This window comes from Vulpes vulpes, chromosome 12, assembly GCF_048418805.1.
Source record: "Vulpes vulpes isolate BD-2025 chromosome 12, VulVul3, whole genome shotgun sequence".
In the NCBI taxonomy this organism is placed as follows: Eukaryota; Metazoa; Chordata; class Mammalia; order Carnivora; family Canidae; genus Vulpes; species Vulpes vulpes.
The window spans coordinates 99,033,229-99,059,787 of NC_132791.1; the positions used below are offsets into that span (position 1 = coordinate 99,033,229).

Genomic DNA, 26,559 nt, shown 5'->3' on the forward strand with positions numbered 1-26,559 from the left:
CCTAGTGCCACGGAGGGGCTTTGCAGGGACGGAGCTTGGCGCGCAGGTGTGCAGCACCTACTGTCCCCCCGTCCCTCTGGGCCGACGGACACAAGCCCAGGGGCTCCACTCCTTGTGTCCCCGCCGTGCTAGGTGCTCTCATGCGGTCCTCGGGAGAACCTCTGTGCTACTCGTCGTCTTCATCACTGTGCAGGTTAGGAAACTGGGGCTTAGAGAAGTGATTTGCCCAAAAAATGAGAAATGGTTATTCAGAAACGAAACTCTTAGTCATGTGTCCTCGAATCCAGGTACCCAAAGGTATTTTTTCATATCTGTGGACAATAGGCTGCAGGTGGACAGACAGACGGTATTAAACGTGTTTCTCTTTTTATATTCGGAGTTCCTCTGTACTTGTGTGGCCCGAGGGAACTCTGGTGGGACGTGTCCCCAGAAGACTCAGGACTGGACTGTGCGGTGGGCCCGTCGGAGGACGTCGGGATCCTGCCCGGCGGCACGAGGATGGGCTGCTGGCCTGTTGCTCCCGAGCCTGCTCCGCGGCTGGCGGGGGGCGCTGGCCGTCTCAGGTCTGAGAGTTATCCACAGACCTGTTTGACTCATCCAGGGCCCTCGATAAGTGAAGGAAGAAATTGGATCAACCGGTGACATTTTTCTTTAACCTCGCTCGGTGAGCGGGACCGATTAGCGCACATACTGAGCTCTGCTCTCAGCTGCCTGCATACGGCTCTCGGTGGGGGGAGAGCAACAAAGGAGCACTTTCAGGACATTTCCTGTCCAAGGACATTCCTATTTACACAGACATGCACTCATCAAGAAGAAGACGGATGTCTCCACAGGGGTCAGAGGCAGGGTCTCTCACTGGAAAATCGGAGGCTGGGTCAGAAAGTTTCCTTCCACAGTCACGGTCTCTAGAAGCTTCTCAAGTCACTCATGGCCCTTGAGTCACTTTTGAAGAGGATTTGGAGGCAGAAAGTCTGGGTGGAATTCAGGCCCTGCACCCACCAGGTAAATGACTGTGGGCCTCAGTGGGTCCGGCTGGAAGCAAAGGGGAAACGTCCAGCCCCGGAGGCTTTGGTCAGGAGACCGTTGCCAGGGCCAGGTCAGGGGGACAGCCTTGGGCCTGGAGGGGAAGGAGAGCCCCATCTCTGAGGTCTCCCTCCAGGCAGCGTCTGGACTCTGCGACAGAGAAGCTCCTGGCGTCAACCACAAGGCAGACCTGCCAGTGAAGGCCCCCCGGACCCCAGAGCCCGGGACCCCCCAGAGCCCCCAGAAACCTGGCCCCCCAAACACCCCGGACCTCTGAGCCCCAGACACCCCCAGGCACCCTGGACCCCTAACCCCCGGCCCCCGGCCCGCCTGCAGGGGCACCTGGCCTGTGGCCACCCACCTCTGGCCTGGAGTGGAAAAGGAGTGGAGTGTTTTTGCTCTTTGGTTCTGTTTGTTGCTTGAGCCCCTGGACAGGCCTGGTCCCGGGAAGAGCCCGGAGGGTGGGCCAGCCTCTGCAAGGTGACGGAGGAGCCCTGCGGCGGGGGTGAGGTGGAGGGGGGGGAGGCAGACAAACATTCTCAGAAAAAGAAAGAGAGAGAGGGAGGGAGAAGCGAAGGGGCCAGGTCGTGCCAGTGGAGCAGGACTGCTGGCCCCCCACTCGGCCGCCGCCGCCGTGCCGGGCTTGGAGGTCTGACCTGCGGACGTCAGCAGGCTCTTTCCTGGCTGGCAGGAAGGGAAAGTTCCCTCCAGTGACAGACAGAAATAATGGATTTGGGGCGAATCTCAGCCTCCAGAGGCCACAATGAGAACTCCTGGAGGGCCACGTCCACTAATGTTACTCTAATCCCGCGGTCTGGGGCTCCGGGCTCCCCTCCGTTGGACGGCGTGTTTCACCAACTGGCCCATCTCAGATGCTGGAACTCTCCAGGCTGCAGGAGGTTCCAGGTCAGGAAACCGGCCCCTCCCCTGGAATTCCACAGCTCGGGGCCGCCCCTCGTGCGTGCCTGCTGTTCCACTTGTCTGCTATCTCCACTGAACCTTTAACATCAGCTCATTTATCTTTCAGGTGTTATAATCATTGACTTCAATCAGTATTCCATTATCCTAAACAGGCAATTATCTACATTGTCACTTTTGCCTTTGCTCTTTTGACCCAGGGGTCACAGGGGCCCAAGTGTAACTGAATCCAGCAAAATTATTCCCTTACCTGTCATATAAATAGTCATCCCAGCAAAATGAGACCCAAGGGGGCTTTTCGAGAGGTGTTGAGAAGGCCAGTCTAACTCGATCCTTTATTCAGCTCTTTAAGGAATGCAGTACTGTTTTGGCACTCTATCAAAATAAAACAAAGTTCCATTTTTCAGCGTTTTTTTTTAAAGCATGCACCCCTGAGCTTACAAATGCTTCTTTGTGGCCCTCTTTATTGAAATTTCCATTCAGCTCTTCCATCTGTTAGCTGTGTTTACCACTATTTCTAGGGAAAGAATTCAGCATTTCACCTTTATTTGGGGTGTAAGGTCATAAAACTGCCTGGATTATTTCAGCTATATTTATTCCAAACTTAATATTGCTTCTTTAACAGGTTTAAAGCTTTTAATTCCCTGGTTCATTATTCACAGTGAGTAGTCTGAAGAGAACAGTTTGCGTTTTAAAACGAGGAAGGCATTTTATACCTTCTTGCTGTCCCTTCTTCACCCACCAAAGAAAATGTGTTCTACAAGTGTGAATTTTGTCCAGAGAACATCTAGCTGAGCTCCTCTCTTTCCTCCACACATGGCTGCTGAGTGCGTATTACTGCATTTCAGGAGCAGAGACTTGCACAACGTTCCCCTCTTTCCTAGAAGTACTACGGGATTCTGATGGTAGCAAACTCTCCTAAGACTGACGGCGTAACACGCACTCGCGGAGCAGGGTCTCCCAGGTGGAGCAGACGTGTGTGTATATTTACAGGCATGTATGTGCGTGTGTCTCTGTGCGTGTCTGTGTACACACGGGTATGTGTGCAGAGGTGTACTTGTACGTGTGTGTGTATATATGTTTTTAAATTTCACAGAACAAGATGACTCAGCCTTCAGCTGTACATTTGAACTTAGAAATGCAAACCCGACTTCTTATTAGAATTGCCACATCAAAAATTTTTTTTTAAGTTTCACGTGTTTCCCGTGAACTTCAAGGCTGCAGTGTAGAGTAGTGGAAAGAGAATTGCCTTTGAAGCGGGCAGACAGTAGACAAATTCCCAGGCTAATGACGAGGTGTATGATGTTCGCACAATAATGCATCCGATCTCCATTTCTTCTGCCATCAAATGGGAGCGATACAAACTATTAGCTGGCACTGCGAGCATCAGTGCATATGTGAAGTGCCTGTATGGTGCCCGGCACATGGAAGGTGTCCATCGTGGGCTTTATTATTATGCCAGATTATCCAGAGTAAGAGGTGACTAGAATTTGGGTCTAAACCATTTGTTTTCACACTAGTGACTGTCTGACACCTATCATCTGTGACCCTTTGTCAGATGGCCACCTACAAATGTTCCATGTTGTCGCTTCCTTGGTTGATGAGCCTCGGGCCATGTCCCCCATGACTTTGCAGATGTTGATGGAGAAGAGTGTCAATCTTCACCCTTATATTTGATCATTTCCTGTGTTAACAGGTTCTGGGGGTAGGCAGTTGAGTGCCCAGATAGAAAAGAGCTAAAGCATGCTTCGGGGATTTGGTTAAATGTGGATTTTGATCCAGGAAGTCTGGGGTAGAAACTGAGATTCCATATGTTTGACTTGCAGGTGATGCCAGTTGCTGCTAATACACAGATTATTCTTTGAGTGTCAAGGATCTAAGATTCCTCAAATGCTGTGTGGGATGTAAGGCTTTGTAACAACAGAAATACCTTAGATTTAAATGGAAATCTATGTAGTTTAGCATAATCAGTTTAAAAGGAAGGCAATAGCTCTCCCATGACTCAAAGGAAATAGAGAAATGGTATTTATTCTCTGTCCTCCCATGACTGGTTAAGAAAAGTCAGTATCTTCCTAACCATGTTGTGTTGTCAATTCCAGATTATGCATGGTTTTCAGGGCACGGACTGATGGAGGTACTGACTCCCTGAACCTAGCAGATTTACCAGCTGCCCATGCGATTCCAGGATTGTAGCAATGCAAGTGCCTATCCACACTCAGCAAAGGGGGGCCGGGTGACAAAACATACGCTATATTGCTCAGTAGAATAGTGGCCATAAAACCCCCAAAACCTCCTGGGTCCTATTCTTTTATTTCTTAAAAACAAACTTTTATTATAAAGACAGAGGAGAATAAACATTCATTTTAGAAAATCTGATGAAAAAAATACCCAACACATAGAAACAACCTCCTATCACTCGCTTTAAAAAAAAATTATATAGGGCAGCCCAGGTGGCCCAGCAGTTTAGCGCCGCCTTCAGCCCAGGGCGTGGTCCTGGAGACCCGGGATCTAGTCCCACGTCGGGATCCCTACATGGAGCCTGCTTCTCCCTCTGCCTGTGTCTCTGCCTTTCTCTGTGTGTGTCTTTCATGAATAAATAAATAAAATCTTTAAAAATAATAATAATAATAAAATTTTAAAAAATTATAGAATAATTTCTCTGTATTTTAGAGAAGAATATTTTGAGTTGTAAGCAACATAAGTTTCTAGAGAGGGAAAAAAAAGGTCCAGTCCCCTTCATCTCACTTCAGGGCAATAGGGCGGATAGTTGGCAAGGCTCCGCCTCCCCCCATCCCTGGATTTCAGGTCGGTCAGTGAATTTCTCTCTACACGCAGGCTTCAAAGACGGGATGTGTTTAGGCCAAACATTAGCTCAGGGAAGCTTCAAAGTATGGTAGGTTCAAGTCCATCATGTGTGCCCTTCTTATAGACAGCTTTGATCTGCATACTCATTAGGATAATTTTCCAGCAGGTTGCAGTAGAGCTTCATATTGTAACAATCCACATTTTATTGTAATTAAAGTTTTCCACTGAGTAAAAGGAAAAGGCACCTTTTCCTGTTGCACACAAAGATGCCTTTTGAGCTAGCAGCCACACCATGGAGTGGTAGTGATTGTCGTAATTAACATTTATGTAGTCTTGGCCTTTCAAAAATCTCCGAAGTCTATACGGGTAGACATGAGACCATTGTTGCAACCGAAGAAAATGAAGACACAAAGATGAGCCGTGGGTCTTACTGCAGCTGCCCCTAAAACTCCTTACTTCCAGCTGGGGCATCAGCTTGCTAGCAGAGTTCAGCTCTTCTCTCGAAGACTCGGTATTTTTGCTTTTGGATCCCTGTGTCGTTTTATTTATTTATTTTTAATAATCACATTAGACGTTATGGACTTCAATTAACTAGTTTCCTCTAACAGATCTGTTCCTTTGGAGGAGGCCAAGGACAAGAGGCTGTCAAGTGGCCTCACCTTGGAAATCCCCAGTACCCTCCCCTGCCCCCTTGCCGCTGGAATGGGCAATTAATTATGTGCCGGGTCCGAAAGAAATTTTTCCTTAGTCTGTTCTGGCTCCACCTTCAACTCTCTGAAACTCAGTTCCCTTTTCTTAATCTAAGGTCATCTAAGGTCTTGTGATACTCTAACATTATAAAATGCATGATTCAATCAGAGTAGCTGGTAAGGATTACTGAAGTAATTAAATATGAAAATTTGTTTATAAGCACAAAATAAAACTTTGGAAGCTATTCCTTTTTTAGTCTGGGTCAAGTAACTTCTACCCTGACGCGAGTTACCATGCTTTTCCGAAGTATAACTTGCACACATGTGTTTTCAATGTGAGCCATAGCTTGAAACATCTTTCCTAGATTTTTGGTGAGACAGGACGGAGTATGTGTTTATGCCTGTGTTTGTCTGTGTCTGCACATTTACGCACAGTCATCATTTGGGGATGCTGATGGGCCCTAATCCACTTTAATAGCCTAGTGAGAGATTGCATCATGTTTTGTTTTACAAAATATGAAAACTATCTGCAGCTGTGAAGGAATAACCCTCGTAATTCATCCGAGAGCCTGCCTCTCTTACTTATGGGATCTACTCCATATCTCATATCAACTCATTACTCTGTGTATCCTCCATGTATGCAGAAAGACCGCATGATAGATGCTGTACAAGGATGTTATTTCCACAAGAGGGGGAGGCTAAACCCTGTGACACAGGAGTGATGAGGCACAAGTGAATTAAGAAGACAGTATATCTCTCCACACCAGATAATATACTATCCTTTATTCTGCAGCTATATTTATATTAACAGTGTAGCTAAGAGGAGAGGAGAGGGAACTAGAATTCTTATGTTTTTAATTCATTTATTTATAAGGCCTTGTCGCCAGCATATTCAGTACTCTTTGGGAATTCTGCAAGGAAAAACAATGGTCATGGCCTTCGTTCATGACTTTCTTTAATTTTTATATGTTATTCCAATATTGATTTTAAATAGTTATAGTCATCTCCGTGCTTTAAGTTTGAACGACTAGTCCAAAATTCAACCAATCTGTTTTTTCAAAAGTGTATCATGTGTAGCGATTTGAACTTTTGACCCAATAGTAAATATTTGAACTCAAAGATACTCATAAACTGTTAATGGATTTGATATTTTTTTTTTAAAACAAGCTGAACCCTTTTATGTTAAAATCTCCTCTATTCTTTCCAAGAAGACTACAGTCTGATTAACTCATTCTTGGAATAAGATACGACTACTTCAATAGAGTTTCTTCTCCACATTGTCTCAAGAGAAAGGGACCGCGTAGAACTCGCATGTTAGGTGGACATTACTAATTGAGAACTGGGCCAGGCCATCCAGTAGCAGTTGGAACTGCTTACCGCTAGGTCTTAGCTGATAGCCGGCCTCTTTCAAAGTGGATTGCTCTCTTCTGTTATACCACGTACACTCAGATTTTCCTCTGACGCCACACGTGCCCGTCCCGGTGGCAGCCCTCTCTTTTCATTTGTACAACTCTGATTACTGGGTCCTGGGACACCCATAACCCTTTTGTGAAATGGCTGGGTGCAAGTAAGTACTGTTGACCCTCGAGCAGCACGGACTTGGACTGTGTGGGTCCACTTTACACACAGACTTTCTTCGCTGTAGTACCATGCTGTAAGTGTATTTTCCTTGTGCTTTTCCTAACATCTCCTGTAGCTTACTCTGTTGCAGGAATACAGTGTAGAATATAGGTGGCAAAGGAGTATGTGTTCACTGTCTGTGTTACCAGCAAGGCTTCTGCTCGACAGCAGGCCGTGCGTAGTTAAGTTTTCAGGGAGTCCAGAGCTCCGTGCCGATTTTCACCTGGATGGTTGGTCAGCATCCCCAGCCCATGCGTTGTTCAGGGATGAACTGTACAAGTGCTTCTCAATCATAAAGAACACGTTTCTCTTTTTCCTTAGCATATTCCTTCCTTGCCCCATCCTCAGGAATTTAAAAGACAGAGAGTGCACATTGGGTTTTGATTTTGGTCTCCTGCTTTATTTTCCTTGTAGCAGTTAAGTGAAAATAGCATGAGATTCTGGAGATTACAAAAGGGCAGTGTGTACCTTGACGCACTGTTGTGCTGTTGTCATGAATATCATTCTCCTAGTCTGTCCAAATGTAAACCTCAATAAGTGCAGGTTTCTGCTTGCACGGCTGTTCTTGCTGTTGCTTTTAGAAGCCAGCAAAAACCTCTTTGCCTCATCTCCCTTGTCTTTCCTACGCTCTTAAGTTTCTCTTGAGACTGATCGTCTCCATATTATTTGTTCACGCTTCCCAGAGAGCTCCTCTCTTTTTCCTTCTGTTGAGTATTTATGATATGAATAGAGCTGGGCTCAACTACCCCCGCTGTACCCATAGATGCTGGTAACAAAGGATGTTCTCCTGGCTGGACATATCAGATGTTATAAAACTGTCAGTTTTCAACTGGACCACTTCTTCTACCACTGTGGGACTTTGCAAATCAATTAACGGATCTCATCCATGGTTTTCTCAGGGGTAAGAGTGAAACAATAACACGTGCTTATTTAGTTCTAAGTTTGTTGCTCTGGGGGTCGGGGGGCGCCCCTGGGAGCCGGGTGTTTTAGGAAACATGTAGTGCTCTAAAACTGTGGGATTGGAACTGGGTAATTAATGGTAGCAACCATTTTATTGATCTATTACTATGTACCGGCCATTGTTATAGACACTTTACATTCATTTTCCAATTTACTTTTTTTGAAGCCCTCACAAGAGGCACTGTTACTCTTCTTTTACAGTTGCAGTGACTTGCCCAGCCTCCTAGACATTAAGTAACAGAGCTGGGATTCCACATAGGGTCTGTCCAATGCCCAGGCTTTCCTCGTGGCTTCTCGCTGTGTCCTAAGAGGAAGGGAAGACACAAGAAGCCACCATCAAAGCCATCCTCAGCGGGCTTCAGTTGAAAGTGAATATGGTTTGTCTGACTGTCCTGCAGCTGACACGCTCCAGGTTAATCATATTTTCAAGCTTAGCTATGTTAGCTTCAGAAGAATACAAGTTTGAGAGCCAGAGGAGGCACAGGTGTTTTAGCATATAATGTATGAGAAATAAGTGAATTTCAAAAGTGAGTATATCTTATATATCTTTTACTTATAATATTTATTTAATTTTAGCTGATTTTATTTATGTGTCTTATGGACCAAATGAAGAATGCATTAAGTAAGTCAGAGCCCTTTGCTATTATACACAGCCTGACAGATGCTTCTTTATTTATTATGTTGGCAGCTTTATATTTTTTTTTAAAGAATCATCATTTTATTCTATTTTTTAAAAGACTTGGAGAGTAAGAGAAGGCACAAGAGGGGTGAGGGAGAAGGAGACTCCCTGCTGAGCAGGGAGCCCAATGTGGGACTTGATCCCTGGACTCCGGGATCATGACCTGAGCCGAAGGCAGACACCTAACTCACTGAGCCACCCAGGTGCCCCTAAAGAATCATCATTTCAAAAAATCCTTTCAGAACAGTTGATTGGATGCTTTCCGCCGAATGACCTTCTGCCCTCATTAAGAAGACCATTATGGATGCTTCTGATTAATTCTCCTCCTTTTCACTTCTACTTTCCTGGTAGGGGTTTTTGCTTTACTACTCAGTGGTTGGCTTTCAGAACAGGAAGGCAAGTTTGACTTCATAAAACCAACAACTAACATTTGCACAGTGGTTTGCCACTTACAAAGAAAGCACTGTTCACTCCTTTTGTCTCCCTCCCGGTGCTGGGGTCCCTGTCACAGGACTCCAGATCACAAACGAGGAAACTGCCATCCTAGGAATGCTTTCAAGCAGTTGTATTGACAGTGTCTACAGCTTCACCTGTATCTACTTCATGGTCCTCTTCTCCGCAGCAAGGACTATACGCTGTATTTCTTGATCTCCCACACAGCTCACAGTGCAATGCCTAAAATCTGACCTTTATGAACAAAGGATCAGTGGAAATTGTAGTGTTTTCTAACCCAGGGTCCAGAGATGGTCTTTAGGGAATATATGTGAATCTCCTAAAAGCTCAGGCAAAAAAATGTGCCCATGCGTGGGCTCACACAGATGCAGGTTTTTCAGTGAAGAAGGAATTCATCTTATTTTTCGGTTCTTGGAGGATTCCATGACCCACATAATGAGTCATGTTAATAATTACTGCTTTAAAAAATTAAACAGATAGCCACAAAATCTCTTAAGATTTTATCCAGCATTCGTAACAAAACATCAAAATCACCAGAAAGTTAGATTTAACCTCTGTGTGACTTAAAGGCTGTCAACATTTTATGTCTGAGTTAATTGATTTTGGTTTGTTAGAGCTTAAAACTAGCAAGGTTGAAGCTTGGGCTTCAGTCTTCCTATTTCCTAATTAACAGCACAGTTGTATGGCCACAGATTTCACTGAGTCACACCAGCCGTCCTGAAAATGCCCATGGTAGATTTTAAAAAGAGCAGGGAGGACGCCAGTCCATTCCATCACCGTTTCCTGTATTCATATGTGCATTGCTTCGGTCTGAATGTGGCTTATATTTCAGCTGAGAAGTGACTAAACACAGGCTTAAAAAGAAAAAAAAAAGAGGAAATAAAGAAATGCCCCTCCCCCTCAGCTTTGAGAGAGTTTCCAAACCCAACTTTTGACTCTCGAGATCTTTATTTTCTCGGAAGACATTACATATCTTCTGTTGCTGTGGGTGCTTCTTAAGGGTAGAGTGCCTCTGTCTCCATAAATATAGGACGGATTGGCCATCATCCGCTACGTATTCAGTTGGCGTCAGTCATTGTTGTGAGGCTGTAGTGAAGTAATAAGGGGCATGTTACACAGAATCATTAGTCCTCAAAATAGAGGACTTTCCTAGGAACGAGTTACATCGGCAGATAACCTAATGCAAAGTATAAGAGACTAGCAAACAATTTTTATCACTGAGTACTTTGCTGTCTGTAGTAGAAAGTAGTATAATCCGACAAAGTAGGCCATTGTCCCTCATCCAGGGCAATATTATCTCTCTGTATCTCTTACAGTGGTCAAGGGCTATGGAAAGGAATCCAAAGTTAAAAATGTTTACAAGGGCACGCACAGAGTGTTTTCAAGCGCACGGCGTAACTTTTAGTGTGCAAAATGTCAACAGATGAATAAACTGTGGGTATTCAAAAGACACGAAAGATTTTTTAAATCAAAGCAAAACAATATACGTTACGGTGTAATAGCGAACAAGAAACACTTATTCATCAAAGAATCCGTAAACGTCGTACTTCCTTGGTTGAAGCAGAAGAGCTCTGCGATGTGCATCCAAGTCTGAATTCTTGGATCATGTGTTGGTCCTATTTCATAAACGGGCTGCACTGATACCTCTTTTTAGAGCTATTCTCCTAATTAAATATTTTAGAGGCAAATGATAAAATGGTTGCCCTTGCACTTTTTGAACAGATCTTATTAATTGTACCGTCATTCTAAATATTTACAATGTGTTCTTTCAAATATTTGTGGATATAATAGAAAGCATGTCCCTATGACATTATAAGGCCTTACTGAATTGACATTAGATATTCCCATGTTTACACACCTACATATGGTTAATGACTCATGTTACCTATTAAAGCTTCCTGTTTCCTAATTTAAAAGATATTTAAAGACCGAAATACGGAACTGTTTATTTTTGGCCTTGGGATCTCACTGCTTCATATAGTAACACACAAACAGGCTCAATACACGTTTTAACACCAGCAAACCCACATTTTACCTTTATTATGCAACAGAGATTTGGTCAGCTGAGGTCAGGTTGGGCCCTTCGCGTCGCTGGCAGTGGAGCCGGTGAACCCTGTCGCCGAGAGGAGAGTCGAACACAAACACTGAGCATGTCTACAGCGGCTTAGGGCGGGGATTAACTTGGATCACCTAGTCTTCTGCTTTTAATGAAATTCTCTCCCTTGTATTTTCATGTTTGGAAGAGAGTCCAGAGTTATCTCATGCTAATTTAGTCAGGCAGTGCCCTCCGGGGATGTCACAGGCTTCCCTGACCTCTCCAGAGAGGGATTCGGGGAAGGGATGAGGAGAATTAAACATTCCTGAGAAATTGGAAAGCAGCAGCCCCCAGAGAATCTGCAGAGAAACTCGCCCAGACTCCGCTGGCAAATCCTCGAGGCACCTTTTCAGCACTTGCTTGACGTCTCTCTCAGCCCCTCGGGCCTGACTCCAGGGCCGTCGGGGCGTCGGGGCCCCAGGGAGGTGGCGGCCGGGCCCTCGCGGGGAGCCGCTCCAAAGGGTGCCTGGGCCGCGCTGCAGGCCGCGGAGTTCTGCTTGGCGCGTCCTCTTGCCTTTTTCCCCCTTTTTTTCTTAACCCCAAATGTACTTTAGATAAGCTGGTATTTTTACTTTCCAAACGCGGAGTTCCCTGGTTCCTGCCGAGCGCGCTCTGGCCCGGGTGGCGGTGGTCCTTACGCACCGCACGGCCTCTGCAACTGATTATTCCGTAATCATATTAGCTGTTTTACAAAGGGGGGTTTTCTCTTGTGCATTTAATGAAATTTGGGGCGAAAGGGGCTTGGAAAGTACGTTCCGGTTTTAAAACTGTATTCTCTTTGTGGTTTATATTCCCTATAGGAAGAATTTCAGAAAAGTAGGAAAACATTTCTTAAATGTGGCTTCTAGATTGTAAACAACTAACCAAGGAGCGATAGCTTCAGTCTGTTTTCCGGGAGAGCCGTGTTTTCTGATAAACCGAACGAAGTCCGGTGCGCCCTGTGCGCCCTGCGGTGGATGTGCCAGGGGAGCCCTGGGGTCAGATCCCTCCCTCCGGGAGCATCCGCCGCCCCGGGGCGCTCGGCCCTCCTCTCTGGGGCGCCCTTGGTCCCGGTGACATGTCGCACTGTTGAAGCTGACAGTTAAAATTTGAGAGGGTTTTGTTGTTTTCATTTTTTTAATGTGACTCCCAGTGTTTAGCATCTCAGATCCACGACCCCTGTAAGGAGCCGCCGACCGGGGGCCTGGCCCACGCCCCGCGGGACCCGAGCCGGCCTTCCAATTAGATGGCCCGTCCGCCAGGCGCTTCCTCCTGACCACGTGCGTGATAAATGCTGGCAGAGAAGTGTGCCCGTTTCTGCACTGTTCTCAGCAGGCTCCCCGCCCTTTGTTCCCGGCGCGGTGGCCTCAGGGGCTGCGGGCCCGCAAGGCTTGGCGTGTCGTGGCCAGGGCCCGCGGGGACAGGTTCCTGGTCTCCGGAGGCCGGGCAGCGCTGTCCGAGGCCCCGGGGTCAGCTTGCACCTGCCGCGCCCCCGCCGTCCCGGTGTCTCTGTTCTAATGATGATGATGATGATGATGATGATGATGATGATGATGATTCACCAACTCGAAGGTGTCAAGGCGCTGGGGACCCATGCAGGGCCGCCGACCCCCTGCCCGGGGCGCTCCCACGGCTGCCCCCAGCTTGGGCCCAGGTCCCCACTGCTGAGCTGGTGTGGGGATGGGGTTGGGACAGGGCTGGGGACGGGATGGGGATGGGCCAAGGACGGGGACTGGGCCGGGGATGGGATGGGGATGGGATGGGGATAGGGACAGGCTGTGGCCCCCTGCCTGGCCGAGCCATGCGCCCCAGGCCCTGCAAACCTGGCCCGGCTGCGGCTGCATCTGGACGAGGTGCGTTGCATGGGAAACTGGCCCGGGCCCCAGACACCTGCCTTCTGTTCCTGCTCCTGCCACCGCATGACCCGTGCCCCCCAGCGAGGCTCACTTTTCCCCATCTGTGAAATCAGACCAGGAAGCAACTGCCGTTTGTAAGGAACGGAGGGAGCTCACCTGAGGATCCCCACCAGAAGGAGGGGCGCGGAGGCTTTCCACGGGCCGCTCCTCCTCCTGCGGGTCATTGCCCCCCACAGCCCTTTACCTGTCCGCAACAGCCTCCCAGGCCACGGCCTTCCTGCTGCCTGTTCAGGGTCGCGTTCCCCCTAACCTTCATGTTGCCACCGTCCCCCGCGTGGGGAAGACAGGCCGCCGAGGTAGCCGCTCCCGAGGCCAAAATAAACCATGAAGTTTGGAAACACTTAGACCAAGATAATTAGGGAAATGGTGTTAAATAAAAAGTGGCATTAGACCTGTTATTATGCTTAACTTAGAACCCAGTTCCAGAAAGCACTATCTCCAGTTAACTGATCCCTTTTAAAAGGTCTTATTTTGTTCCTTTAAAGATTTCATTTATTTCAGTCTTCTGATCACTCCTCCATTCAGGCTCTACTAATGGGTTTCTCTTCTCCATTGAGAATCATATTGGAAAAAAAAAACCTCTGTCAACAACTGTGTACTATTTAGGAACACTTGAACAAAAGAACACTACACAACAACAATCAATGAAGCTAACTATTCCGAAAAAAAATACTTAAAGCCCATCTAAAACATCTACCTGTATGTATAATACAGATCTACTTTCCTGAAATAGCAGAAACCCGCATATAAGACAAATATACAAGTGGCCAGGATTTTCGTGCTCTTTCAGAACTTGAATATAACTGACCTATTTTGGGCAAGGAATCAGAAATTCTTAAGAATGGAAATGTTGAAACCCCAGATTCCGTTCTGAAACACATTTTTTTTTAAAGAATTAGTTCACTGAAAAATGCTGTGTTTTAAGTATAATAACAGTCAATGGAATTATCACATCATATCTCAGTGATCGTTATGGAACACTGATCTCTTAGGCATTAACCCAGGAATTTTCTCCAATAATATTATCGTTTGTAACAGCAATAACATTCAGTAGATCACAAAGTGCTTTCAATAGATTATCTAATGGGATACCCAAAACCCCATAACCTGTGTAAGAAAATCAAGAGTGAAATAAGTGGCTGACCTCAAGTGACAAGCCCAGAGTCTTAGGACTTCTGTCCGAGTTCTTTTCACTACATAATATTAAGACTGTCCTTATGACTGCCTATTTTCCTGTAAAAACAGTTCATTTGCAAAGGCGAATAAACATACAGCCTTCATCTCTTGCCGTTGGATCCTCGCAGCTCCCACATCCAGCTCCAGGGCTTCATTTCCAGGGTGTGTTTGGTATTCAGTCTCACACCACAGCCCCAGTTCTAAAGAATTGTCTCCTATCTTGTATGAAAGTACCCAGGTGCTCATAGGAAAAGCTCCTAAGATCGCAGCACTGTTTACTGCTGGGAATAAGATCATTTAAAAAAAAAAAAAAAACAGAAAATACTTTTCTTTCCTTGGCTCCTTCGGTCTTAACCTCCACCTCTAGTGGCTCCATGAGGAGCTGAATCCGCTGAGAAGCAGGCGGTTCTGTGATGCCCGGTTCTGTTCTCCTACGACCCTCCAGACTGGCAGGTGGGGTGCTGGGGAGGAGCGGCTGTCTCAGCTACAGTGGACGGGAGTTTCAGCAGGTGGTGCTGCTTTCTTCCAACCTGACGGGACATCTGTGCCCCCCAGGCGGGCGGGGGGGGGGGGCGTTCACCATTACTAGCAAACATCCAGTAACTTGTCCTTTCTTCTCAATGGTGCCAGCAAAGTTTTAAACCAATCTGATATTGAGTTGGAGACAAGAGTGAGTCATGCAAACTGAGAAACTGGTTCTCACTGCTTTATGGGTCATCCGGCCAGCAGGATGGCTGGGATGTTCCCTCCCGGGTAAACCTGCAGTCCGTTTCACTGATAGAAATACAACACTTGATTTTTTTTCCCCCGTCCCTGTTTGTTCTGGAGTCCGTCACACATAGGCAATCTATTTGAAAGGAAAAAGAAAGGCAGGAACAATTGTGTAACTGTCACGACAGCCAAGCATGTACATTCTCTCCCTGACCAAGCTCTTTAATGTCTGTGGACACATGCTTCTGGAGGCCTAAGCAGATAGTGAGGATAGTGCCCTGGGACTAGAGGATTTATCACTTGGCAGCTGGTTTACTTGTGGGGAGACACTGGGAATTTATCTCCGTGCCCTTGGAGAATTGCTTTACTGATTGTCTTTCTTAAAGACTTAATTCGCTGATTCTTCAGCCCACTTACTACTACATGGTCCTCTCCCTGGACTTTGCACTAAATTTGTTCTTTTAAAATTTTGTTCAAGAGGATTTATTCCAGAAGACACGCCCTGAATGTTGGATCTGGCCTAACGGCAAAGGACTCCTTATTTTATTGTCACATCCGTGGATGACCCGATGGCCCACGGTGGGCAACATCTTAGAATACGGCCTGAAGCTCTGACGGCACTGGTCACCCTCACCCACTTGCGTTCATCCTTCTATGATCTTAGAAGGAATTTAGTAGAAATGGGGCTGCGGATCTGCTTCTCTTCCAGAGCAGCCAAGGCATCCTGAACATTCCGCCTGCGGACGCCTTAGTGCTTGAAGTTACCAGCTTCTTGGATCCACGCTCAGCAGCTGCTCCTTGCATCGAGGGCGCTGCCTGCAAAACAGCTACCGACGTTACTAGCGTCTCAGAGAAGAAAAAGGTCTCATTTCGAAGTGGTGTCAGGTCCAGGGCTGCTAACACCGCTGTATTCTCAGTGGGTGCAGCGAGACGGAGCCCCTGCCACGTTGCCTGGAGGAGCGCCGGCCCGTGCGGGCGAGGCGTCTAGCCCCGGCCTGACCCAGGCGCTGGCAGGTCGGACGGTGGAGCCAGCGTCCGTCTCTCGTAGAGGCCGCTCCCAGGTGCTCTCTTTCTCTGAAAGCTGGAGACTGAAGGGATGGGGCGCAGATGGTCCCCAGCCAAGGCTTGCGTCAGGAGCCCTCGGTGCTCAATAAGCACATTGTGGCCGTTGTCTCCTCGCCGGCGAGCTCCTGCGTCTGCGAGCCGCCACTTGACTCGAAGGGCCCGTCTGGCGGCTCGCCTGCGAGCGTGGCCTTTGCTCGCTGGGACAGGCCCTCGTCGCCGGGAGCCCCGAAGCGGGGCCCTCGTTGCCCTCAGCACCGGGTGGGCGCAGGCGGCGACGGGCGCTGCAGGGAGGCCGGTGGGAGGAGAGCCGCCCGGTCCCGCCGCAGTGTCGGGCGACGCCGGGTTTCTGGCTTTCTGTCGCCGGTGTGGACCGTGCGGTGATTCACGCCAGGATCCCCGAGCTTCCTCTTCAGGGTTTTGTGTCCTTTTGTAGACTTTCTGTTTCACTTTCAGGGAACTGGAGTCCCTGCCTCCTGTAGGGGAAGTAGGGCTGTACCGGGCTCCACGCTACTTCCAACCTCGCCAGTTGTGGGGTAAATAAACCATTGTGTACTGGGGAGGAAAAAAAAATTGGCAGAAAAGCAGAATATTGTTAGACTCTTGCTTTTCATGGGTAGTGAGATTTCCCAACTGGAGCGTCTCTGTTGTGTTTTGCCCCTGGCTAACATCTGAAGATCAGTAATAAAGCTCTATGCAAATACTTTCATGTATTTAAAGAACAATATTTTGACACTCATTGACACAAGCAAAAAAATACAACACTAAATTAGTGTTCAGGAAAACAATGAAGACATTGTTCATTCATATGAAGTGAATGTGAAAAATGTTGTGTTATAGTAACAGAGAAGATCTCTTGCTCCTCAGCTCTTGACCTTTAGTGTTTGCTAAATGACATTACTTTTGGAGTTGCGTAGTAATGGACAATTTTTTATTGTTAATAACGGATCTCGAGCAGTCACTGATACTCGTCAGACTCCTGGAAATTTTAGTCACCAAAAATAAATGTTTTTCCTCCAGAGTCTGGTAATTTGAGGTGAGCTTCACTAGAGATTTTTAGAAATATTTCTTGGACATTTTGGAATTTCCAAATACCTGATAAGTTAAATATTTGGAAAATGTTAACTCAATGTATTAAAGGCTTGTTTTTCTAGATTTCACCTGGATTTATAAATGCTCCCTCCAAAAATCTCCTGTCACCATCTATGTGTTTTCAAAATAATTGAACTTTTAGGAGCACTCTTGATTTTTTTTTTTTATTCGGAGAACACAAAGAGGCTTTTTGTTCAATTTTCAGTAGTATGGAGGGGCTCTTTTTGGAGGGGAAGTTGTCCCTAAATTATTGCTTTTTATATATAGTGGAGTTTCTTTCCTCCCCTATCACCAGGCTCCAATATTGCTGCTACAGTAAATGTCTTAAATAAAACGCTTCCCTTTTCATCTCATTCAATAAAGGACATTACAGAGTCAGCATCTAGGAAATAATTATGATTACAGAAGCGTTCTGCTCACGGATAAGATCAAGTCAATAAGGGCACTTTGACCTCCCAAAAGAACAGCACTGTTTATGTTGGGATCTTCTTGTATTTAGCAACCCAGAATTAAAGGCATAATGATGAAATCCAAATCCATTCAAGTATAGTTTTAAGAGTGTTGAGAGAGTGACTTTCAATTTGAAATCCTGATTTTTGTGAATGAGGACGTTGTGGAAAAACACGTTTGAAATGAGTTTACATGCACAGGTTCAATGAGACACTGCCTCCCGGTTGGAAAGATGGTCCGTGCGTCCCAGCCGGCTGTCTCCGGGGGAGCCAGGCCCGGGCAGGGAGCGTGCGTCCTCGCTGGGATTACGACTCAGGTGAGGAGTCCTCTGAACCCTCCGACTCCTCCCTTGCGCTCCCGTGCCTCCTTTCCTGCTGGCATCTGTCTCACTGGCCTTACGTCGCTGGGGCTGCGTTGGCCCCCGGCAGCCTTCTGCGTGGATTCGGAGGCCTGCCCCAGGGGTGCCCTGTCGCCTCTGGAACTGCCTCTTCGCACCGAGTACAGAGCCTGGGACGTGGTGGGTCCCACACACTCAGAGTCAGCAAAGTTCCGAGAGTCCTGTTCCATCTGCAGCTGTCATCATCTCAGTTCATTGGCACAAGAAGCAGAAGCCAACTCAGAGAAATTCAAGGAAAAAGAGATTTATCGTAAGAGTATCGGGGTACTTGGCGGGAACTGGGGGGTGAAGTCCGCTTTCCAGTTTGTGCGTCTCCCCACTCACTGCCCCCCAGCCTTGTAGTCTGTCTTTTCTCACTCCTCCACCCAAACACGCGTCCGTGCTCGGTTCTGCGTCTCCCACAGGCCTTCCCTTGGCCTCAGCAGCACTGGCTGACCCAGGCGTGCAGCACCCGTGCTCGGTGCGCTACCACCCGTTCAGTCTCTGGGTCTCCTGCTGGACTCTTTGGAGGCTCTCACTGGCCCAGAAGATGTCAGGTCTGCATCCATGATAAGGGAGTGGGGAGGAGAGGCCGTCTAGACCCAGGCCACCTGGCTTACCCATGGCTTCCTGACCCGCGCCCTCAGCAAGAGCTGTGGATAAGGATAGTGTTGCCTGGGAGAAAGGTTTTAGAACGCGTCCACACCCACTGTCATCTGGGTACTGCTGGGGTTTATGTCTCAGGAGTTCTTTCTTAAATCAAATGTTGAACTTTTTAAGACACTCTTCGTATATACATGTTGGCGGTCCATAAGCCAAGCGTAGCATCCGCCTTGTTTATCCTCCCCTGAGATACTGTCAGACTGTAGCAGAGTGCCCGGCACCTGGCACTCGCACCCACATTTTCCATGAATACCAACTGGGTCCCCAGGCTAGCCCACAGCCGTCCGTGCAGCTATTCCTAACAACCATTTCTAATTGAATTTTTACATGAAGATGCGTGTTCATCTAATGCAGTAAAAAGAATGCTAGAAGGGGAATCGAGGGTCTACTCCCAGCTCTACTAACCAAGTATGTGACTTTAAGTCACGTAATCTCCCTGGTTTCAGTTGCTTCACCTCTAAAATGAATTGAATTGGATGAGAACATCTCTGAGGCCCCTTCCAGCTATAAAATTCTGTGGCTCTGACTAATAGAATCAGGATTAAGTTCACTCCACCCTTTCAGTCCTCCCTCCCCATGCCATATATGGGTGCAAAAATTTGATCATGGAGAGAAACTAGATCCTCCCAGGCACCAATAACCCTCGCAGGCTACGTAATTATCGTTGTCACCATCATCATCATGATACCTAATAGTCTTCAAACACTCACTATATCCCAGGCACTGTTCCAGGCACTTTACCTATATTGACCTATTTAATCCTAAGAACAACCGTATGAAGTAAGTACTATTATTATTGTTCTGACGAACTGGAAGATTAGAGAACCTGCCAGAAGTTACCAGGTTAAGTCCTGGAGCCGGTGTTTGAACACAGGAGGATCTGATTCCAAATCTGAGCTCCACCCAAAAGCAGTGGTTCTCAGTGTGGTCCCCAGACAGCGGGCTCAGCTTAGCTCTGGAACTTCTCAGAAATGCACATCTCAGGCCCCACCTCAGGCCTAGTGAATGAGAAACTGGGCTGGAAGATGCCAGCAACCTGTGTTCGGGCCTTTCAGGTGATTCTGATGCACCCTAAAATTCAGGAGTTCCTGCCTCTCCTCTTCAACACTGCCTTTCCACATACCTGTACGGGGCTCTCTAGGTACTTGCTCCCCAGGTAGGCCGAATACCCAGAGAGGTGGTATTGTTGCCCGTTTGTATGGGTTCAAGGCAAACATTCAAATATAGGTGCTCATAAAATAGGAGCTGGTCACGCTGCTTCTCAGGCTGTCTCCTAGTTGATATCACTGATGAAATCACCGCAGGGAAAGTCAGGAGGTGGAGACAGTTACAAAGGGGGGAGGGGAGGAGGATTATTCCTACAGCTCTGCTGCCGAGATGGGGGGCCTCCATGAAGCCCTTCCAGAAGCTGTGGCAGCTGGAGCAAACAGACTTAGGGCGAGCATCACGCAGTACCCGGACCCTCCCTCCCTACACAAGGCCGACCGACTCCAGGCCTGGCCTCTGACCTGCAGGTGGTCACCCCGCTGCATGTGCTCACTGAGCACGCCCAACATGCCCAGTCTGAAGTGAGATGCAGCAAATAAATGCAAGATACGTGCTGGACCTCAATGACTTAGCACACAGAAAAATAATTCAGAATATCTTGATATTTTGTGTTAAAATGATCACATATTGTATATATTGGGCTAAATGAAACCTGAAAATTAGTTTTGCCTTTTTACTTTTGGAGTGTGGCTAACAGAAATTTTTAAATTCAATATGTGGCTTACATTGTATTTCTATCGGGCAGCATTGCTTTAGACTAAGCTGGTAGTGTCCCATCTCCATCTCCCTAATGCACATAATAGAGCGCGTGTGTCGTCTTTATTTACTGGCAACAGTGATTATCAAACCTGGAACTGAGAGAGGTATAGCGACGCTAGGACCTGTTACTCAGGGAGCCCAGAACCAGCCCAGGAGTTGGATTCCAAAGGTCAGAGTCAGACCGAGGCACAGGACCAGGTGGTGGGCAGGCTTGAGGGATAAGGTCACAGAAGAGTCGGAGCTGGCTTCCCAAGGATGTGTTCAGGCCAGAAAGCACGAGCAGGGAGATGGACAGTCAGGTGGTCATGAGTATAGAGTAACTTCCGGCTGCGCGCCCACAGCTTTTATATTGTTCCTGCTGAGCCAGGAACTAATTCTAGGATGGCTTACCTGGGTATGCGAGTGGGAACAGGTAATTGGAAACACCTGGGTGAGGTAGGTGGCTGGGCACGCTCCAGGAAACAACCACTTCTGGGAAGTATATTGTGACAGTAATGATGTTAGGGCCAAGTTAGAGCATTTGTTAAATTGCAGTGACCTGAAAGTGAGTTTCCATATTCCAGGTGTTAGTCTGTGAGTTACTGTTGCCCTCTTAGAAACCTAACACCGCACCATATTCAAGATAGACGGAGCTCTATACAGAAACCACAGGCTGAAGCAATAATGCTTATATTAAAGGCAAACATGGTCATTTCATTACTGTATTGAAACAATCAGCTTATGTTACTGTCTTCACAAGATAGCCCTTTGCAAGTAGATTTTTTTCTAGGGATGGCTACAATAATGCCTCCCATTAGACAGGACCTTTTGCACTGCGACTCTGCCATTCTCATCAAGGGGGAGATGTGTTTCCCTTTTGCTAAAATTTGGGCTTACCGGGTAACCAGGGGTATGTAGAGGAAGTGAGTCTGGGTCACTTCCAGGCCAAAGCCTCATGAGGCCTTGCAGCTTTTGCTTTGCAAAAAAGCTTGGGCAAGATGATGAGAGACCCCAGGTTTGGGGGACACATGAAGGAGAACTGAGGTACATTTAGCGCCAAGGACCTAGACCTGTGAGGGGAGCGGGTCGGATCCCCTCGACCACAGGAGCAGAGATGAGTCATCTGCCCCAAGCCCTCCTAAGTTTCTAGCTCACAGACTCCCAAGCAATAAAGAAGTTTAAAACCCTAGGTTTTAGGGTGGCTTCTTAAGCACCATGAGACAAGTGGGTTTATTTGTATGTGGAATTTTCATTAAAGTTGTTTTGCATATTATTTATATGGTCACATCAATAAAATAATTCCGTGTGCACTCACTCAGAACATGTTATGCCAAACATACACACAAGCTGTAGATTTTGCTCAAGTTCCTTTTGGATCCTAAATGGCCACAAAATGATATGACGGGGGAATGCAGACTCTGTTTACAGACGCCCGCTTCTGTGCTGCAGAGTGGCAGGGAGCCACCACTGGAGGAGGAACCAGTTTTGCCATCTGTGGTGTAGCCTCCGAGCTGAGAGGCGACGCAGATTGTGATCTGGAGGGAGGGGCAGAAAGGAAGCAATAACTGCCAGGTAGCACTAGAGCAGCCTGGGATGGACCGACTGTTCTGTGAGCCGCACTCGCCGACAAAGTGCTGAGAAAGGAGGGCGGCCGTGTCTGGGGCAGGGAACAGAGGGCTGCGACAGAGGTTGAAACGCAGCCACGGGCTGCCCTCTATGTGCTTTCCTGGGCCTCCTCCTCCGGGGACTCTTCAGCACATACCCAGCCTTGTTCACGTAGTATTAATCACTGGAAGACACTACCCCCAGGATCTATACCTGACGTGGGAGTGAAGAGAGGACTGCAAGGAGAAGAAAGGGGGCAAAACAGATGAGTAGCACATACCATGAGGAGTATTATTCAAAGAAAGATACATGACTGGAGCTCAGTTCATTCCTTTCCATCGATTTCAGAAAATCATACACAACATGTTTTTATTCAGTTTGCTTAAAGCAAAGATGAGCAAATTACAGTCCATGGGCCAGTTGACTGTTTTTGTAAATAGTGTTTTATTGGAACAGAGCCATGCCCATTTGTTTCTGTTCTGTCTCTCTGGCTGTTCTCGCACCGCAGTAGCAGAGTTGACTAATTGTGTCGGGTACCGTATGGCTCACGAGCCTAAAATATTTACTGCATTGCCCCTTAAGAAAAAGTTTGCTGACCCCTGGCTTAAAGAAAATAAATGGAAGAGTGAAGCTGGAAATAATCAGGAAAGACAGGGAAGAGACAAAGCAAATTGGTCCAGAAAGTGAAGCCGCATTAGCAACAAAATTTAAAATAAATGTTACTGAAAACAATCAGGTGAACCGGCAGGAAGAAACCACATAAAATAATACGGAAAAGAACAAGTGTAAAAATGGTCAGGGAGGGTATAATAGGCATAGAAGAGAGAAGAAAGGAGATACAACATGAGCATAATTGGTGTGCCTGAAAAAGAAATGCAACAAATAAACGAGTGAAATATACTCAAAGATTGATAGGAGAAATAAATATGTAACTTGAATCTGCATATTATATGCCCGAAAAATTGATTCAGAATGATTACCACAAGACTTGGAGCTTCTAGGTTTTCAGTCCTCATTCAGGGATGAGAAAAACTAACCCCCAGCCTTGGAATTTGTGGATCGGCGTACCTGGCCAGAGTGAAGGCACCAAGGGCAGGGCAGATTTTGGCACAGCCTTCTTCTTTTGGTGCATATTATACCAACATAGGATAATGTGCTACCAACAAAAGTTGGAAGTAAGAGCTCTCTTGCTTTCTAAATTGTGTTATTTTTGTTGTTGTTGTTGTTTTTATTAATTTATTATCTAATGATTCCTTTCCTCTTCAGTAACTCAGTATCTTTCAAGTGTCTAGAGGGCTCTGAATCAAAGGAGCCCTCAAACCAGAGTATTTTTGTCCATAAAGAAAACTAATAGATTGAGAAGTCCTCAAGGCCAGCCACCGGTTTTATGCGAGATGATTTTCTTAATATAGTTTAATTTACATAGTTATATGGTACCTGTCTCCCAACTGTGTCATAGTCGTGGATAGTCTCCCGTGCTAACCCTCAGACCGACCCCTTGGGCACTGCAAAGCACAAGGCCTGACCTAGGGCCAGACGACTGGAAGTCCTAACCCAAACCATGAATACCAGGCTGTCGCCATGAAAACGGCTACTGAACAAAGTTTAAAGACAAAAATGTATGTGAATGGAGCCGTAGTTGGCATTTTTTATTGGGAATTTTCATATCCATTTGTTCGAATTCCTATGATTTTTATTAGAATTATTTCATAGACTTTCTCCCCTGAAATAAATATATATGTAGTTCCGTTTTAAGTTTATTTTTATGACAGTAGCACATAAAGCACAAAACACAGGGCTGAAAAAGCAGCAGTCAAATAAGCATAGTTAAACATAACCTTGATTAACAAATCTTGTTATTCATGGATGACAGCTCAGTTAATAAGTGTTTGTGGCTTGGATACTGAACTGGAGGTTAATGGCGAGGTGGAAGCAATTGTAGAATCCAGATTTTTAAGACAAACACACATCACACCCCAAAAGGCATGCATGGAATCAGGTGTAGTTAGTCGGCTGTGGTGATGTACTTTGGGTGTTCTCCTTCACTGGTCCAGCTGTGAACAGCCTTCGCAGCTACCGAATCCAGGAAGGAGGACTGATCCTTCACTGCCTACTTCGCAGTTCATGATCTGTAATGGTGAGAGAGTAGATTGTGGGAGGCAGTGTTTTTACTCGAATTTTCTACAGTTTTATTTTGACTTCTTTAAATTAGATCTATACAACAGATAGGTTCTATCTGTAATTACGCAGTTACGAGAGAACACATGTCCAGATTTAACTAATATTTATAACTACCTCCACGCGGCCTTCAAATGTCAATGGGATGGTGTCAGATTTCTTCTCTACTTCATGTGCCTTAAAAGCACAGGGAATGCAAGACATGATTTGAAAACTGCACTGTCCCTTTGCCATTAAGGGACATTCTTATGTTGAAGAATCTGAAGCCTCGGTACATTCCTTAACTGATTGTCTTTCCTCCCTGTGGGATGGATTAAAAAGCAGGAGATTTTTTTGTTTGCACTGGTGATCAGGTCACGGCTGAAAGTAAATAAGTATCTGAGGAAGTGGATAAGTCAGTCATATCCTTAAAGGGCACTGAAAGAATGTGGGAAGACTCTCCCCTTTCTCCTTCATTCCTTGAGAAACAAAGAGAGAGGACTGACATCTAAAACACGTAACCTCAAAACTGTTTCTATAGTCAGAACCCAAAACCGCGTGGTGATTTGATCACAGATTGTGGCCTGGCTGTGTCATGGGTCATGTGTTCAGCATGTGAACAGGAAGGTGAGAAGTGGTGAGCTTTTGCCTCAGTTGTACCATCCATCAGAGAATAAATGGACCAAATCAACGTGTGCAGCTGTCTAAGGAGGTGAATGGCTGAGTACTTCTCACACAGGGGCCTTTGTGTCCTGGACATGATCTAGCATCATGATGGGATGCACTGGGCCTCGGCTTTGTGGCAAATTACTAACCCATTATCACACCAGAACACAAGATCATTTATCTTCTAATCCAGAATGTCACCTGTTCTTCATTTACCAGTCAATAACCATTCATTATGCTCAGTGGAAATTTAAACAAAGCCCTTTCCCTCTGTTAAAACCAGTAAACTATTCAGTAATAACAAATAAATCTGGAGTTGTATATCCTTTCCCTTCCCATTCCCAGACTGGAGTCTGGTACAATATGAACTTTAGAGGAAATGCCTAGAAATTGATAGGTCAAAGGCCGCAGATAGTCTGATGGAAAAGAAAAGAGCGGATTCTTGGCACTCACTTTAGTGAAAGTGAGAGGCTCCTACTGATCCCCAGATTCCTGTCGGGGAACAAAACAAGTACCAGGGAACTTGTGCCCAGTGTTTAAAGTAATCCACTATTAACCAGTAATCATATTTTCTCCTTTTATTTTTAGCAAGCTCTTGCCTTCTTTCACATGACTAAAAATATAATTTTTTCAAAACCATTCTAGCGCAACATAGTGTTTCAAAAGAAATAAAATAAGCTGAGCAGTCCTGAAAGACCTATTTTAAATGTTATTTTTAGAATGGAAATTTGAGTAAAACACATGTAAGTGTATACACTAATCCCTCAGAAAAATGTTCAAATAGAAATTCTAGCCAGAAGCATAATTTAGTTTTTCCTACAAACTTTGGAAGTATTTTTGAAGACAGCCAAAACAAGTGTGTGTGTGCGTGCGTGTGCGTGTGCGCCCAGGGGAGCCGGGAGGGTCAGCGCAGCTGGGGAAGGCTGGCCGAAGGGAGGCTCAGTTGAGGCCAGCGATACCCTGTGCCGTTCGTCCCACGGCAACTCAGTGAACTAATGTGCGTTCATCCCAGGGACCAGGCCTGGGGCGCTCGGAGAGGCCAACTTCCAGACAGATGGGACCAGAGGGCATTGCAGGCCGCGGGAGCCGCAGAGCGCCAGCCCCACCGGCCTCCGCCAGTGCCCGGTGCCCGGGCCCGCAACAGCAGGGGCCCCCGGCCGCCTTCCCGGCCCACGCCTCCTCTCAGCCTACAGCGCGTCCTGGTGTGCAAGGGCCCTGCGTGCAGGGAGGCACAGAGACTTCCTGGGCCGTGCCCGAAAAGAGGCCATCTTGCGGTGTGTGCCTTTTAAGAATGATCAAATTTTATTATCAACACTAATTTAACTAGTGTGAATTTTGAAAGTGTTGTGACTAAACACATCAGCTGTCATCTCTTCATGCGAAAATGACCCTTGCAGGTGATGCATCAGTGGCAGGACGCTTCTCTAGTTACTTCCCAGGGGTCACTGACCTGAGTCTACTGGCACTGCCCCCACCGGTGTGCCTACCGCCAAGACACATAAAACTGCCAAAAGTCTCATCTTCCATAGAGTAAAAATATGATTTAAAAGTCTTAAGATAGGGGTGCCCGGGTGACTCAGCGGTTGAGCGTCTGCCCTCTGCTCAGGGCGTGACCCCGGAGACCCAGGATCCAGTTCTGCATCGGGCTCCCTGCATGGAGCCTGCTTCTCCCTCGGCTC

The 26,559-nt window shown here is 46.7% G+C and overlaps 1 protein-coding gene and 1 long non-coding RNA gene across 2 annotated transcripts in view; one reads left to right on the plus strand and one right to left on the minus strand.

Annotated features, from left to right (window-relative positions):
* Positions 1 to 26,559, plus strand: part of GMDS (GDP-mannose 4,6-dehydratase) — a 576,788-nt gene that overhangs the window by 438,164 nt on the left and 112,065 nt on the right. The gene's annotated exons all lie outside the window — the stretch shown is intronic.
* LOC140594659 (uncharacterized) lies at positions 8,673 to 16,530 on the minus strand. Its single transcript, XR_011995732.1, has 2 exons — positions 11,183 to 16,530; positions 8,673 to 10,233 (listed from the first exon to the last, which is right to left on the minus strand). It is a non-coding gene; the product is annotated as an uncharacterized lncRNA (long non-coding RNA).